The following is a 15873-nucleotide window of genomic DNA, read 5'->3' as shown; positions in this document are numbered from 1 at the left end:
GAAATAAGACCCCACATCTCACCTCTAGGCTGGGAAGCCTGAAATTCCAAAAAAACTTCCCAGTCAAGGCTGTGCTATTTGTATGAATGCAGAGGCCGGGCGTGACATCATAATATCACGCCTGGCCTCCAAATGATCATAGAGACCCACGGGGACCATATGGTCAATATCTGGGGCCGGCGGATCCGTTCTCCAACTCACCAATGGCAGGGGTGAGTTGGTAGAAGCACTGGAGGGTGGCAGGAGGTGGATGTTCCCTCTCGCTGCCAGTAAGAAAGATCAAGCGGCTTAACAGCCGCTATGATCATTCTTATGGTGTAGGGAATCGCCAGCTCTAAAAGACGATATCTGAATGATGTCTGTAGCTGCAGGCATCATTCAGATATCCCAGCTCAAAGTCAAGGATGTCACATGACGGCCGGTGGGGGGGGAAGTGGTTTTAAAAATGTTGGCGTGGAGTTTCCCTTAATATCCATACCAGACCCGAAGGATTGAGGGGGAACCCACACAATTTAAAAAAAAAAAATGTATGTATATTATCGGAATCCATTATACATTATTGTTAATACATTAATACATGAATGATTAATTAATCAATTAATAAATAATTAATACATTATACATAATACATTATAGCTGCGAGCAATTTTTAATTAAATATTTTCTTTAAGAAATTACATTTTTCTGCGGTACTGTTATAAACATGGTGAAGATGTGCTACTTTACAGGCAGACTAAGGGTCCCCCAGGCACAATATTTAAAGAAATATTAAATTTTTAATGTTTCACTGCTCTTAAAAAAAACGCCATTTTAAAAAAAAAATTTGCATTGATATATGTCCCCTGGGGCAGTACCCGGGTCTCCAAATACTTTTTATGGCAATAACTTACATATAAGCCTTTAAAATTAACACTTTTAATTTTTCATGTTCGTGTCCCATAGACTTTACCAGTGTTTGCATGTTCGCACACATTTTGGGTCTGTTTGCATGTTCTGGTGCGGACCGAACTGGGTGGTGTTCGGCTCATCCCTAACCAGAACAGATGTCCCAATTGGAAAGTTCTAAAACCATGACAGGAGTTCTAACCCTCCCCTATTATGTCTAAAAAAAAAAAATGCTTTTAGGTATACTTTAGGTACAATATCGTGCTTGCAAAAGTCACATGAAAAATGAACATGCTTTGCATGAACTTAAACTTTGGGCTTTATGCAAGAATTATACATGCCACATTTAATTTTATGATAGTCACATTTTTTTTGCAAATGAAAACTCATTTAAAGGGTTACAAATCTGTTCACAATACATTTCCAAACAGAAAAAAATAAGAGTGAAAACCTGAACCTAATGTGTCATTGTAAAATGAAAAGCTTGACAAACTTCCCAACTTACATTGGAGTCAGTATCATCTCAGAACAATATTTTCATGGCATTCCTTTGTGTAAAGAACAAGGTATCCCGAAACTGGATTCCAGCATAGTGTCACTTGCTTACATGTTGCAGAAAACTCTTCACTTCACTGAGAACTTAGCAAATCCCAGGAGAACATACCAAACATTGTTCTAGTGGAACAAAGTTGTAACATGTTGTAGCTTCAGAGCACTGATGCAATATTTACACTGTGCTCTGCCACATTCACTTGTCAGCAATCCATTGGAGAAATAGAAGGGATTATATGCACCAACTAACGACGGTGTCTCTGTGTAATGTCAGATATTTGAATGTGTTTTAAACAAATCCCTGCCATATGCCATTTCAGGAGTTCCATTTGTTACTGTTACCTTCACAAAAATAATGTTCGGTATTTATATATTTAAAGCTAAATTTCAGGCAGATAAAAAATACCAGTTCATGCAGGTATGTGTTTATAAAAAATCACTAGGTATATTTTTTACAAGTTAGTATATTTACCTAGATTTGACTAAGTATTCTGTACACCAGAGCTTAGACTGGTAAATGAAGAAGCAGCACAGAAGGGAGTCAATCGGCTTTGCTGCAGTGCCCATGTGCCAACTAGAAACATGCTGACAAAGGAAAAGATCAGATGAGTTCATTAGTTTGCTGCTTCTCCTTTACTGTCCAATCATAGGCTAGGATAGAGACAAAACCTAGCTGCATTACTTAAAACACAATAGTTTTTTGCCATAATGTGCTAGTTGCATTTTGCCACATTATGGTGGTCTTACCTCTCAAAGGATGCCCTCCAGTGCTGCAGTGTCAGTGCTCCAGCTGGTCTTGGGCACTTCTATCTTCATCTGGTATTTCATCGAACTTCCTGGAATCTCCATGTGCTATTCCCGGGTGAGAACCAGCTCCAGGAGGCTTGCAAGGAGCCACAAACTTGGACCTTCAGGGAGGGAGGGAATGGACAGCACCTGTGATATATTTTCCCAGTAAGTAGGTTAATTGAAATTGTATGGAGGAATCATGTTGTTTTTCAGCACTGTTTGGACACTAGACTAGTTAATCCCCATTCAAAATAAAAATTTAGATTAAACATATTGACCTTGACTTTGAAAAGATTTCGGCTATATTTCAAAATATTTTGATCTTACTGTTAATGTGCCACACAATAAGGTGTGTGATCAGTGAGAAATAATATAAGTAAAAGTGATGTGTGGTTGAAGTAACTTGTTGGGGTGTTAAAAGTGAACAATATAGCCAATATAGGGATTAAAATACAGTAGAGGTGACATTATGATGTGATGCATGTGTGGGTGAAATATCAACCATATAAAGAGGGTATGTGCACTATATTAAAAAAATGTATATTATGTGTTTGTGGCTGAGTGTGTTGAAGGGATATATTAGTAGGGTATTGGCATGAGTCATGTGTATAAGGAAAAAAAGGAGAAAAAAAAGGAGAAAAACGGCACAAGCCACAGTGTAAAAAACGTTAGAAGTGAACAAAAATGAATCAAATGCTTGAGTAAAAAAATAAATAAATACCTTGACTGATGATTTAGGTTGTTTGTAACCAGTGATTTCAGTTATGATACCATACTAGCATGGGTGCGTAGCCCAGATGCAGAGTTTTTTTTTTTTTTAAAGGAAGCCATATCTACATTATGTGTAAGAAGTAATAATCAATAATAGTAAAAACCACCAAGATAGTGACTGGTATATCGCAGTTATGCAATGTGTAATGGCACAATGTAAGCAAGTAGTAAGGTTAGTCTGGTATTCCAATATTAGTACTTACATTCAACTCCAATCCTTTCTGTGTATGTTTGTCTCAGGAGCTCTCCTGGGATCACCTCAAGATCCACAAGAGGCTATGTGCTTAAGTAATGTATAAACCAATTGGTCACAGGTGTGATACATTTCCTTTTTTTTTTTTTTACGTCAGAACTCTATCAGGAGGCTTAATCAATTTTGCGCGTATGAACGCAAAATTGATTAAGCCTCCTGATAGAGTTCTGACGTAAAAAAAAAAGTCTCCGTCGTAGTTCACATCATAGTAGGAGATTGCCAATATGGCTTTGATTATTACGTGCATGTGTATAAATATAAATATAAAGAACCTATTCAGGTCCCGGAATAGGAATACAAAAATACAAAAGGTGCATAGGTTGACAGCTTATTAAAAGAGTTCCCCCACCCAAACCCGCCCCCCAGGCCTCACCCCCCCGCCTCCTCTCTCCGAACAACCAACTCATGTCTTGTCTCCATTTGCTTATTGCCCTTCCTGCTCTATACCATCCTATCTACATATCTCTGTGACAGCTTGAATTTAACCCAATCCTGCCATTTCAGTATAAATCCCTCTTCTCCTTCCTCCCCCATAAACCTATGCTGTTCAGTATAATAGATATCATTTATTTTACAAAGCCAGTTCCTCATCGTTGGGCTCTCAGGATCCTTCCACTGTCTGGGGATCAGACACTTTGCTGCAATTAGCATATGAGGAAGCAAGGTTCTCATGTACTGTTTAATAGGCATTTTTGTCCCATGAAACAAGCACACCCACGGGTCGGCAGGTATTTTAATTCCTGTGATTTCCTTGGTTACTGAAGTAACATTGTGCCAGTATATTTAAATTTTTGGACACGTCCACCAAAGGTGTGACATAGTTCCGAATTCCACACAGCCCCTCCAACAAAATTTTGAGGTCTCCCTTTGATAGTGGTGTGCAACATCCAGGGTTATGTACCATCGTGCTAGACATTTAAAATTAATTTCCATCAGCCCACAATTGGTAGATGAAATATGCGCCATCTTTAATATTTTCCCCACGTCTTTCTCAGCTTCACTTGTTACCAGTTCTTCATCACATTTTTTTATATACAGGGGTGGCCCCAGATTTTTTAGTCCCAACAATATTTTATAGATCGAGGAGATCCCACCACCTCCGTTCGGTGCTGAGCATAGCCGCACTAGTGGCAGAAAATTTCCCTCTGACCTGATCGGATGAGGGAGAAAAAAAAAAGGTGTGATTAATTTCCCTCCCCCTCCCTGTCCAGGCCACCATAATTGCGGCCGCCACGTGGCTCCCTCTGCATTCCTGAAAGCCAAAGATTCAGCCATTACCATCTTCTCTGTTGCAATTGTGTGATGTTGTGGCATCACGCGCACGCGGGACATGGGTCGTGCATGCGCATAGCGCCACCAGATGACCAGCGGTGATCAAGGGACGCCGCCGGCACGGTATTGCTTGCCCTGGTGGTCAAGGATGGATTGACAAACCAAGGAAGGGAGCATAATGATGAGGAGAATCGATTGTGGAGGTGCCACTTTTCCTTACCTTGTCGGGAAGCCTGGTGGAAGCTGTCACTCACCTCAGGAGATGTGGGAGGCATCATGCAAATGTTCATTCACTGGAATACAAAAACAAACATTTATAGGACAATGCAGTATTGGGTATTTAGAAATTATTTGTATATAAACAATTTTATGTTTATTTATCCAAAAGCTTGTTAGAAATGTCTTTCTTTAAAGAGCTGTGGGCTTATCAAGTATTATTTGAAGATCATATTATATTTATTAAACCAGAGTTATTTATTTTCTTATATTCTACCAAATTTTTGAACAAGGGAAGAAATTTGTAACGTCTTAAGTAACTAGATGGATGTATTTTGTATAAGTCCCTTTTAATATCAAGTCAGTGTGTACCTTTTATATCTACAGACTGAGACTGAGTTTGCTCTGTTATTTTTTCCTCCCTTTGTTTGAGATCTGTTGTTTTGTATTGTTTTAATTGTTTTACAAGCTTGTAAGCATTCCATTTTGTAACCTTCATATTTTGCTTACTTTTGCAATAAAAAGTATTTAAAAAAAAGTACTCTGAGCTGCACATGCCGGGCTGCATGTACATTACCACTGACAGACAGGAAGAAGCATTTATAACAGAAGAGGTGACTAGGGTCTCTTCTGTTTAAAAAACCCTGCTTGTCTATGGTTTTAAAACATTTTTAGTTTAATTCCACTTTAACTACAGTAAAGAAAAATCAGGTCTCCAGGCATAGTGGGATTTTCTGAGAAGGCCTTCTAAATCACAGCAATGGATGGACTAAAATACAAATCTTTTGACAGATAAAAAAAAATCTCTTTTTCATACATTTATTTAGCTGTTTGCCTGTAGTTCATCAAGTATGAGACGGAAATGCTCAGTCTGGTAAAACTAGCATTCATAATGGAGATAGCACATTTGTCATGATGTTACAGACTGAAAAGCATGAGGCTGAAAAGTGCGAATCGTCTCACACCAAATTTCTACTAACACGTATTGAACTTCCCTTTAATAGTGGCGTGGTATGTCTTGTACGTCACCGCGTTCTTGGCGTTCGGAATTTCTTCGACCGTGTGTATGCAAGACAAGTATGCAAGACAAGTTTGAGCCAACATCGGTCTGAAAAAAATCCACGGTTTTGTTGTCGGAATTTCTGATCGTCTGTACACGGCATTACTCTCCAAGCACTCCCTCATATGTTGGAATCAGGTGCTACCTTGTATTCCATCAATTCTCCACACATAACTCAGTAAAAGCCAAAGAAATAACTGTAGTCTGATGATGTCTTCACAGGTAAAACTTTATTTAGCCAACAAGCTTCAAAGCACATGGTCCCGCCCTCAGGACCCCCCCGTCCCGTCCCGTCCCCCCCGACATGTTTTTTCCTGATGGGCATAAAGGCATTTTAAACCTTGTTACCTACTTTCACCTTGTGTTTTCCACCTGCATAAAATTTGCATTGATCAACTAGTTTAATAGGGGTTGATTTAATCAAAGTGGAGAATGCAAAATATGGTGCAGCTCTACACAGAAACCAATCAGTTTCCAGGTTTTATTGTCAAAGCTTAATTGAACAAGCTGAAGTTAGAAGCTGATTGGTTGCCATGCACATCTACACCGGATTTTGCACTCTCCAGTTTTAGTAATCAACCCCATGGTGTCATCATCACATTCCATTCATGTGTTAGAAATGTCTGTTTGTCTAAAATATGAGGCATGCAGCATGGCACAACATGACAACACAGGTTAATGTATGCATTTTGTCTGTAGTCTAAGAACCAACATTTCCTGAAAAAAAAATACTTATCAATCTCTGGGTCTCTAAGTCTACAGGTTAAAGCAATTAACAGAACTTACCATGCTGGATGAGGTGTGTTTGTTCATAAAATTAACACTTAAACATTTGTGATACAACAAAGAGAAATAACTAGGCATACATGTGACTCGGAACAAAAAGTTGTTTTTCCTCTGGTGAATAGGGACAAGGTAAGTGAATTAATGTATAGGCATAGGGGAATCAATCAGAAATTACATTATAAACTGCAGCCACAAAACGTGAACCCATCATTACAATGTAAGCAAACAAACAAGACTATAAAAATACTTCATTCCCGAGATTTGCCAAGGTCAGCCCTGCTGTCCTCTGACCTTTCCGTGCATTTCCGAACGGCGCCATAGGCTGCGATCCGTGGCGTTCAGCTCTGCTCGGCTCCGGCACCCCCCACCTCAGGCCAAACCTGGTACTGCACACCGCTTTGGCCTGAATCATGCTCGTTTTGCGAGACAGCACTTGCAAACCGAGTTACGATTTTTAAAAATACAGTGCTCGTATTGTGAAACGCTCATTAACCGCATTACTAAAAATCCGAGGTTCCACTGTGTTTGTTTGTTGTTGTTGTAAACATGGGTATTATTTCTAAGTATTATTTAACCTGGATGTTGTACTCTGTTTCTACTGCATAAGCTGTACTTTTACTATATCATATTCAATAAAAATTACTGACAAAAGAACAGTTGATCTAATCCTTCCATACTCTATCCAAATAAAAAAAAAACACTGCCTTTAGATATACTTTAGGATTCTAAAGTACTCACAAGAGAAGTCATGGCAATATGTAAAAGACCAGCAGAGTGCAGAGAATGTATCAGCAACAATAAACTTTAATGAAGTAAGAGACAAAGTGGGAGAAATTATGAAATATCAGGTAACGTAAACCAGTTATACAGTTTTCTAAAATACTTTTTGATGGTGCATTTAAAAAAGGGGATGGTAAAAAAAAAAATGAATGTATATTTAACCACTTAAGCCCCGGACCATTTTGCTGGTCAAAGACCAGGCCACATTTTGCGATTCGGCACTCCGTGGCTTTAATTGACAATTGCACAGTCGTGCAACGTGGCTCCCAAACAAAATTGATGTCCTTTTTTTCCCCACAAATAGAGCTTTTTTTTTGGTGGTATTTGATTACCTCTGGGGTTTTTATTTTTGTGCTATAAACAAAAATATAGTGACAATTTTGAAAAAAAAAAATATTTTTTACTTTTTGCTATAATAAATATCCCCCAAAAATATATAAAAAACATATTTTTACTCAGTTTAGGCCGATACGCGTGCGTCCACAATGCCGGCTTCTTAAATGGGACGTATATATACGTTCTTCTGCCTGTCCGTGCCATGCTATCGACGTATATAGTGGTGCGCTGGTTGGCAAGCAGTTAAGGGAGGTGCAGAGAGAAAGAGAGAGAGAGAGAGAGAGAGTGTAGCACTCTATTATAAAATTATAACATACTTAAACTGGAGAGTTCAAAATTTGGTGCTGTGCATGATAGCCATTCAGCTTTTAACTTCAGCTTGTTCAATAAGACTTGGACAAAAAAACCTGGAAGCAGATTGGTTTCTATGCAGAGCTGCTCCAGATTTTGTACTGAAAAACAGCCCCATAGTGTGTTAGGTTATCCACCATTTACTGATATTCCTTGGGGTACAACTACTGGAGAAACAGAATACAGTAAAACCTTGGATTGTGAGCATAATTCTTCCTGGACATGCTTGTAATCCAAAGCACGTGTATATCAAAGCACATTTCCCCATAAGAAATAATGGAAACTCAAATTATTCATTCCACAATCATTTATTTATAAGTCCTTCAGTTTATAGTCCATATAAAAAGTTTATAGCATAGTGACAGGTTGTGTAACCATAAAATGTCCATCCACAAATGGAAGCTTCCACAAGGGGATTAGAAGCAAAATCCATCAGAAGCTACAGAGTATAAAAGAGAAGAGAGACGCCTCTAAGTGTAGAAATATGTTGCTAAATGTTGTACCTTCACTAAATGTAACCATATTGCTACACTTAGGCCCCATACACACGATAGAATTTATCCGCAGATACGGTTCAGCGGACCGTATCCGCGGATAAATCCTCTCTAAGATTTCAGAGGATTTCAATGCGATGGCGTGTACACACCATCGCATTGAAATCCGCGCTGAAATCCTCTGCCGATGACGTGTCGCGCCGTCGCCGCTATTATGACGCGGCGACGGGCGCGACACTGTCATATAAGGAATTCCACGCATGCGTCTATTCATTACGGCGCGTGCGGGGAATCCCTTTGGACGGATGGATCCGGTAAGTCTGTACAGACGAGCGGATCCATCCGTTGGAATGGATTCCAGCAGATAGATATTCTGTGCATGTCGACAAATATTTATCTGCTGGAAATCCATTCCAGGGGAGATTTATCTGCGGATAGATATCCGACGGAGTGTACACACCATAGGATCTATCCGCAGAAACCCATTTGATGGGATTTATCTGCGGATAGATTCTATGGTGTGTATGGGGCCTCAGAGGCGCCTCTCTTATCTTTTATACTCAGTTGTGACATGATGCTACTACTTGTATATCAAGACAACACTTGTATATCAAATTACAATTTTTGAAAATGTTTTGCTTGTCTTGCAAAAAGCTCTCAAACCAAGTTACTCTCAAACCAAGGTTTTACTGTAATCAAATTCAGATCACAACTCATAGCTGAAATAGTAGAGAGAGCTACACATCCTTTTCTAGGAACAGGGTATAATCCCAGTCACCACATATAATTTTTATATGGCTTTTAAACATTATTATCCAAGAACAGATACAAAATAATTAGATATAGTACATTGATATGTTATTGTCTTGTTTCCATATTGCACTGAAAAAATACAGAATATCTGTGCAGGCATTATAAGAGAATGAAAGTTGTGTTTGAAATGCATTGAGATAGAAATTATGTATTTTTAATTCATCTTAAATGTTAAATATTAAAGTAATTTTTACCAGTAAAATCCCCAGATAAAAGAAGAAGATAACATTTATAGTTTGTGCTATGCTTTGAGGATTAAAAGCATACTCTTTCAGGCTTTATTACCAACTGTGTAAGTAAAAAGCAATTTCCTAAAATGCCACTGAACTGTATACTGCAAAATTGTACTATAAACCTGTTCCAAGTTACTTAAAGAAAATATTAAACATGCTGATAAAACATTTAAAACAAATTAAAGAGTTTTTCCTCGCTTGCATGTAGGCAAAACTTATTAAAATAATGTTCTACGCAATGGGTAGAAATGATTGTACATTGAGATAAGACTAATTGGAGACTCCTGCCAAGTATATTGCTATTTGAGCCTTTGTGTGCTGGCTTAATTGATGAGTTATATTTAATATAGCTGAATATACCAAGTGTGAATGGTTGCTTAGGTGTAATTGTTTCCCATTGGACAAAGCCAAGACTCCTCTGTGGCTTGTTGTTTATTACATTTTCAGCCTTTGCTACCAAAAAAGCTTGAACAAAGGACAGTTCTTAGTGGGACATATAATTGAATTTCTGCGTGGTAACAGGCGTTCAGCATTAGATTCCTTCTACGTGAATACAGTCATACAGCAGCAGTGTACTTGGAATGAAACATAAAAAGTCTAGGGATGAAAACATAAAAAGTTAACCTAGACATAAAGGCCCGGATTCTCTTACGAGTTACGCCGGCGTATCTCCAGATACGTCGTCGTAACTCTGAGTCCGAGCCGTCGTATCTATGCGCCTGATTCTTAGAATCAGTTACGCATAGATTTGTATTAGATCCGACCGGCGTAAGTCTCTTACGCCTTCGTATCTTAACTGCATATTTATGCTGGCTGCTAGGGGCGTGTACGCTGATTTACACCTAGAAATATGTAAATCAGCTAGATACGCCAATTCACGAACGTACGCCCAGCCGACGCAGTACAGATACGCCGTTTACATTAGGCTTTTCCCGGCGTAAAGTTACCCCTGCTATTTGAGGTGTACATGAGGCGTACAAATGTTAAGTATGGACGTCGTTCCTGTGTCAAATTTTGAAAATGTTACGTCGTTTGCGTAAGTCGTTCGCGAATAGGGCTGGGCGTCGTTTACGTTCACGTCAAAAGCATTGGCTTCTTGCGGGTTAATTTGGAGCATGCGCACTGGGATACTTTCACGGACGGCGATGGGCCGTACGTAAAAAGCGTAATTTACGTGGGGTCACATTAAATTTACATAACACACGCCCACATCTACCACATTTGAATTAGGCAGGCTTACGCCGGCCTATTTACGCTACGCCGCCGCAACTTTGGTTTGAAAATACGGCACTTGCCTGTCAAAGTTGCGGAGGCGTAACGTAAATAGGATACATTACGCCCGCACAAAGATACGCGGTTCTACGTGAATCCGGGCCAAAAAGTCTAGGTTAATTATTTTACTGCACATTCAGGGCTCATGTACATGCTTTCGGTGCCCATGCAGAGATTAGACATGTCACAACATTTCTAATTAAACATGGCTCCATGCATTAAGAAGCCATACTAAACGAATGACACTGCAATGCACTAATGTAGTTAAAGCAGTAGTAAACCCAAAAGCAATCATTTATGATATTGCAACTTACCAATTTTTAGATGTGATGGATGCATTCGTTTTCTTTTTTAGGCTTTTGTTCTTCTATTTTGATCTGGTGATCCAGCCAGTAAGTATTTTGTTCTTCAAAACAAGCCCTTCTGCAAATGCATCAGTCTACATGGGTGAGACAAACTATTTAACACGCACGCAGGAAACAGCAAGAAAACTGATGGCAGAGCTTTCTTGCCGAGTAAACCGTGCGTGTGAACAAGGCTTTGCGGTTTTTCGTCCAGAATCTCGATGAGAAAAATAGAAAACCTGCTCTCCATTTTCTCGTCGTGAGATTCTCGGCAGTGTTTTCCTGCCGAGAAACCTGAGCGTGTGTATACTTACCTGCCTCCATGGAAACCCATGCATGCTCGAAATGACTTTGACGCATGCGCGGTAGCTTCCAAGACATAGGTAGGGTGAAGCAAGATGACGGAAACGGCATTGAATGTGACGAGCGCATTCTCGTCATAGTTGATGACGTCACCGCGTTCGTGTCATTCAAAAGAACAGCGGTTCTTTTGAATGGTGTGTGTGTGTGTACAATCGGCCGGCAAGAATATCTTGCCAGGAATCTTGTTAGGAAAAAAGTTTTTCTCCTGACGAGAATCTGGGCCATGTGTACAGGGCTTGACAGGGTTGCTTACAGTGGCGGCCCCTCCATAGGGGGCGCCCGGGCGCCGCCCCCCCCTCCTGTAGTCACAAAAAAAAAAAATTTAAACGGCCCCTTTAAGAAAAAAAAGGCCACATGCATTATGGGAAGCGCCACGTCCATGCAATCACAAGATTGCAGACATGGCGCTTCATTTGCGGGCTTTAGTACCGCCTTGTGGAGCTTACCGAGGCGCCACAGCATCTGCCCAGCGCCCAGCGCTCGTAGTATCTATTACTACGGCCGGGCAGTTTGATTGACATCTAAGGTCAGGATGTCACTTCCTGTTTTCTCTCTCTCATCGCGCCCGAGAGAGAGAGAAAACCGGAAGTATGAGAGGCAGACTCCTCCACAGCCATGGCTCCACAAAAAGTGCTGCTGCTGCCCCTCTGTGTAATTTATATCTCTACGGTGAGGTCGTCGGCGGCATCAGGGGGAATTTCGGCGCCCCCCCGCTTATCATCTTAAAAAAGAATGTCATTTTTAGGGGGAATTTCAGCAGCACCAAACCCCCCCCCCCCCCCGTTTGTCAGCTTTAAAAATAATGTCATTTTCAGGGGAAATTTCAGCTGCACATCCCTCCCCCCTCCCCGCTTATAAAAAAAAAGCGGCACAACCCCCCCCCCCCTCGGCGGCACTGCAATTGATGAATTTATGGGACAGGCGCTGCAATTGATGGGGCAGAGGGTGCCATTGATAGGAGAGAGGCTGCAATTGATGGGACAGGTGCTGCAATTGATGGGACAGTCACTGCTAATAATGGGACAGTCGCTGCTATTAATGGGACAGTCGCTGTAATTGATGGGACAGTCGCTGTAATTGATGGGACTGTTGATGCAATTGATGGGACGGTCGCTGCAATTGTTCAATCCACAATGTTCATAAATGATATCACATACACAGTGCGCAAATATGTTGAGGAAAGTGCAAATGCATCAATATGTGCCAACAAATACAATATCAAAAAATGTGGACTATCACTTTGGCACTTTCAAGTATATTTTTAGGTTGACTATAATTTGTTGCACACAATCGCCATTTTTTGCACATAATAGCACTTTATAAGCAGTTAAATTAATGTCATTTTTTGTATTTGTTTGCACATATTGATGCATTTGCACTTTCCTCAACATATTTGCACATCCTGTATGTGATATAATTTATGAACATTGTGGACAGTAGATGTTATTTATAATTGTTTGGTCACATAGATTTATTTTATTTTACTGCACTATATAGATTAGAGGTTGGTGTGTAGATGAGCGCCACCCACTTTATTTCCGATTAATTGTTTTTATTGATATATCAATAATTGAAGCAGCAGCAGTCTAGCAGAACACTTTGAACACACCCTTTTGTGGCACTTTTACTTTGGTATATTGTTGTGTTATTACCAAATTCTTGTTTTGTAGCCTAAAAACTGTTTGTTTTAATAAAAAAAGGCTGCATAAATTGTGGTTTCTTTCATGAAAACTAAAAAAGGAATAATCAAAATATTCACAGCTTACCAGCACTGCAATCTGTTAACATTTACAAATGTACATGTTTGCCAGATATGTAAAAATGAGCCAACAGAAGGTATTTCAAAAATTTAGAGTGTTCCATTGCCAAAATGTCATTATAGTGATTCAACAGAGAGCAAGAGATAGAAACCTTATGAGGACAGCTTCCTCTACATGGAAGTATTTTTCATCTTTATATATTATTACTAATGCCATGTACACACAATCGGAAATTCCAACAAGAAAACCAGGGGCCAGATCCTCAGAGCGAGTACGCCCGCGTATCTACTGATACGCCGGCGTACTTTCAAATTACCCACGTCGTATCTTTAGTTTGAATCCTCAAACCAAGATACGACGGCATCTGGGTTAGATCCGACAGGTGTACGGCTTCGTACGCCTTCGGATCTAAGATGCAATACTTTGGCGTCCGCTGGGTGACGTTCGCGTCGTTTTCCACATCGGGTATGCAAATTAGCTATTTCCGACGATCCACGAACGTACGAGCGGCCAGCGCATTCCTTTACGTCGTCTCTAGTCGGCTTTTTCCGGCGTATAGTTAAAGCTGGTATTTTGCGGCGTATAGTTAGACTTGCCCTGTTAAGTATGGCCGTCGTTCCGTCGTCGAAATTTGAATTTTTTTTTTTTGCGTAAGTCGTCCGTGAATCGGAATGTACGTAAATACCGTCTAAGTTAAAAAAAATTACGTCCTAGAGACGTCATTTAGCGCAATGCACCCTGGGAAATTTCGGGACGGCGCATGCGCAGTTCATTCGGCGCGGGGACGCGCTTCATTTAAATGAAACCCACCCCCGAATCGCCGATTTGAATTCCGCCGCCAGAGATACAATACGCCGCCGTAACTTACGGCGCGACTTCTTTGAGGATTCAAAGCAGCCAAAAGTAAGTTACAGCGGCGTAGCGTATCTCACATACGCTGCGCCGATCTATTTCTATGTGGATGTTTTTTTCCGACGGAATATTGGCTCAAACTTGTGTTGCATACACATGGTCACACAAATCTTGTCAGAATTCCGACCGTCAAGAATGCGGTGATGTACAACACGTACAAGGAGCCGAGATCAATGAAGTTCAATAGTTTGGCTCTTCTGCTTGATTCTGAGCATGCATGTTTTTTTGCCTGTCGGAATTGCATACAGACAAGCTGATTTTCCTATAGGAAAAATAGAGAACCTGCTCTCAATCTTTTGTTGGCGGAAATTCTGAAAACAGAAAAAGTCTGATGGAGCATACACACGGTCAAACATTTAAGCTTTGATCATTGGCACAAGCAACTTAGTGATTTTTTTTTTTTACGTCTCCCTATTCCTACTGTTTTTGAAATTTAATCAAAACTTAAAGCGGAGGTTCACCCTAAAACAATTATATTCCGTTACATCCAGCATACTGCTGACATTTACAGAAGCTACATACCTTCTTATAGTTCTTTTCACCCGGCTTCCGGGTTCTCACTCCCCCGGGGAGTAGGCGTTTCTATTAAGATGCGTAGATGATTGACGTAAGGCGTGTCATGTGTTCCGAAAATAGACGATCTGGGACTCTGCATTATACGGCGCCTGCGCAGTCAGCTCTACACGGCAGGCGCCGTATAGCGCCGAGTCCTAGTTCGTCTATTTTCGGAACGCGTGACGTACCTTACCCGCACGTCAATCATCTAGCCCTCTTCATAGGAACGCCTACTCCCCGCGGGAGTGAGAACTCTGAGCCGGATGAAAAGAACTATAAGACGGTATGTACAGCGAAAAAAAAAATACCAGCATACTGTAGATGTCAGCAGTATGCTGGATCTAATGGTATATAGATGATTTTTAGGGTGAACCTCCGCTTTAAAGCATATCAAAACTCAAAGACAGACATGTAATATATTGCTGCCTACCAGGGCTTAGATGTGGTGGCTGCAGTCCTTTTTAATTTGTCATGCTTTTTCACCTAGTAATGCTATGAATAACATTTCTTGTCCCTTCATGTCCACTAATTTTTTTCCATTGTATCTACGACTTATTTCACGGTTGTCACAACATGGTTTGTTCATCTTCATTACGTGGTGTATTGATGGCCTTAGTAGTTTACACAAGGAAGATAAGGATGTTTGTGCTTTTTGTTCAGCTCACAGTCATTGACAAGGACAACTCACTGGCAAAATCAACAGATAATTTCTTCACTTTTTGAAAATGTTCTTATCTTGAAAAAATGAAAATGAATGCAGTCACCACTTCTAATGCCATGTACACACGATCTGTTCATCCGATGAAAACGGTCTGATGGATTTTTTGATCAGATATCCGATGAAGCTGACTTTCATCAGTCGTGCCTACACACCATTGGTTAAAAAAAAGATTGTTTCAGAACGCGGTGACGTAAAACACAATGACGTGCTGAGAAAACTGAAGTTCAATGCTTCCGAGCATGCGTCGACTTGATTCTGAGCATGCATGGATTTTTAACCGATGGACGTGCCCACAGACGTTCGTTTTTTTCTATCAGTTAGTTAACCATCAGGTAATTTTAAAACAAGTTCCTAG

The sequence above is a fragment of the Rana temporaria genome, chromosome 5 (genome assembly GCF_905171775.1).
Source record: "Rana temporaria chromosome 5, aRanTem1.1, whole genome shotgun sequence".
NCBI classification, from domain to species: domain Eukaryota; kingdom Metazoa; phylum Chordata; class Amphibia; order Anura; family Ranidae; genus Rana; species Rana temporaria.
The sequence above is the reverse complement of the archived record's forward strand: the minus strand, read 5'-3'. Positions refer to the sequence as shown.